General features: G+C 58.7%; 1 protein-coding gene across 1 annotated transcript in view; it reads right to left on the reverse strand.

Annotated features, from left to right (window-relative positions):
• The window catches only part of RAP1GAP2 (RAP1 GTPase activating protein 2), a 76,676-nt gene that overhangs the window by 63,071 nt on the left and 11,102 nt on the right, over nt 1–2,503 (reverse strand). The window lies entirely within an intron of this gene.

Genomic DNA, 2,503 nt, shown 5'->3' on the forward strand with positions numbered 1-2,503 from the left:
GGTGGCCCGGCCGGCCACTGGCTGCAGTGGGTCACTGGTGGCAATACAGAGGTCCCCCTGGGAGGGTGGCTTTCCCCTGGCTGTCCCCGAAATGGCAGGGCTGCACTCACTGTGCAGGGACACGCTGCTCGGCCGCACATCACCAACCATGCTCACGAGGTACAGGAACCCAAAGCTCGCTTCCCAAGGTCCCCGCAGTTCAAAGACCAGAAGAAAGCCTCCAACTGCTGAGGTCCTACTGGGTCGGCTACTTGAACGCTCACCTCCTACTCCGGTGATTTAAATTAACGCCCAGCGCACACAGAAACCATCCCCTTGACGCAGCGCCGCCGGGCAGCGCCGGGCTCACACGGCTCCCGGGGGACTTGAGGCAGCTCTCAGCCCAGCGCCCGGCACTCACAGGAGTCGGACTCCCATCCAAGCACCCAAAAGCTTTAAATTGAGAAACATTTGGATTCTGTCTGATGTGTGAAGGGGGGGGAATAGGGAGTTGGAGAGAGAAATCACTCAACTCCAGGGAAGAAGCTTGGATTGAAATCCAGCTATTTCAACTCCTACTTTTCTGCCCACAGCCATCTCTCCTTAAGGGGATGAAATGACGGAAATCCTTTGCATTTTGGACCTCTTAAGGAAGTTATTAAAAAAAAAAAAAAAAAACCCAAACATGCTGCAGGCTTGAAGGCCATAATTCAGGTACCAGGAAATATTTGGAGCAGACATTTGCTTGGAGCACATTTGTTCTGGCCTGCGTGCTCCATGTTAAAGCTCTGCATCAATAGCAGTGTGACGTTATCCTCTCGCTTCATCTTCCCCCAGGTCACGTCTTCCTTACACTCATACCAGTTGATTTCTGCCCAGCTCTACTGAGCCGCTCACAATTTACATGCCTGAAAATAAAAGCAGGGAGCTTCCCCGCACGGCCGAGCTCCGCAGTGCATCAGAACAACACCCCGCCGCCGCAGCTCCCGCGCAGCCCCGCGCGCAGCGGAGGGGTGGCAGGTAGCGACAGCAGCCATGGGAGGCGTCAATCCGTAGCTGGCATCACACCAAAAGCGACTTGGAGAGCCCCAGGAAAACAGCCAGCTCTTCATTTAAACATTTACTCTCTCAGCGCTGTAAGCACCAATTACTGCATCTTGTTCTGCCACTTCGGTCCTTACGTGAACTCGCTGGCTCGGAGCTGTCGGAGGCACCGTGGAAGCAGAGGGGGCGACGGGGCGATGCGCAGCAGGGCAGGGCCAGGCTCCCCTTTCACTGGAGGTCGTTGCAGCCAGGAGGTCAAAATTACTCCCGGCAGGTCTTCGCTACGCCTCGTTGGCATGACAGTTCTGCTAACGCACCAAGAGTGACTCACATACCTCCCCCGGGAATTTCGGAGCCCGGGAGGGCAGGACCTCGATACGGCCACAGGGAAATTGTCTCCACTTCTGCTGCCCAGGAGAAGCAGGAGGCAGCCCGGCACAAAGCCCACCTCTCCCTGCACCAGCAGCACCAGTGCCTGGGGATGCCTGCGGCTGCAGGGGTGCAAGCGGAGCTCTCCCTGCCCCCCATCCCCACGTGCCCAGCAACCCCCAGGGATGCGTCGGCCACCGCAGATGGAGGTGACAAACAGCATTTGAACCAGGCAAAGGTTAAAAACACACCAGGGACCCAACTCCGACTCCCCGGAGGCCACCAGCCTCCCTCGGCTCCAGCACGTCACATCAGCGCCCGCCCAGCGCCACCTCGCCCGCACGGGAGTGCATCCAGAAATAGGCTGTCTGCAATGACATTTTCTCGCTTCCCCTCTTACCCCCCCGAGATATTTCACACAGTTGGGCTCAAAAACGAAAGGAAAAAAACAAAACCCCTCCTCTCTGTAGAGCAAGCACAGCCAAATCATAAGCAATCAGCCAAAATTCAGAAACAAAGGCCTGGGGGAGGATGCCTCCTTGGTACCATCTGCACCAGACAAAATTAACATCTCCATGGGGCCTCTGCCCGAGCCAGGAGTGCCCCTCACCCCGACCCCCCCGGCTGCGCTCCCCACACCGGGGAGCATCCTCAGCCCACTGGTACCACTGGGGTGGGGGTGCCGCACCGCTGGGGCAGCGAGCCGCATCGTTAACAAGCCAATTAATAAAACCAAACGCTCCCAGAGCGCCAGGCACTTGCAGCTCCCTGGAACGCAACCCTGGTCCTGCAGACCTCGGAGCGGGTCGCGGAGGGGGGAGCAGCGCCTGCGTGTCGGCAGCTCCATCGCACCCCACAACCGGGCGCAGCAGGGGAGGCAGCGCGAGGCTGCGCCCGGAGCAGCGTGCTGACAACTGCACCGCATTAAAGCTTAATGAGCACAAGCTGCTGGGCTGCGATTCTGTTTACGAAAAGAAACACAGGGTAATTCTGCACAGCCCCGGAGCAGCTCTCCCGTCACCTAACGGGGGACCGTGGGGCTCGAACTGTCTCTGACGCGGCACCTGCGGCTGCCAGCGAGACACCGGAACCGCGGCGTTCCAAGGGCCGT

The sequence above is a fragment of the Charadrius vociferus genome, unplaced genomic scaffold (genome assembly GCF_000708025.1).
Source record: "Charadrius vociferus isolate BGI_N301 unplaced genomic scaffold, ASM70802v2 scaffold323, whole genome shotgun sequence".
Lineage (NCBI taxonomy): Eukaryota > Metazoa > Chordata > Aves > Charadriiformes > Charadriidae > Charadrius > Charadrius vociferus.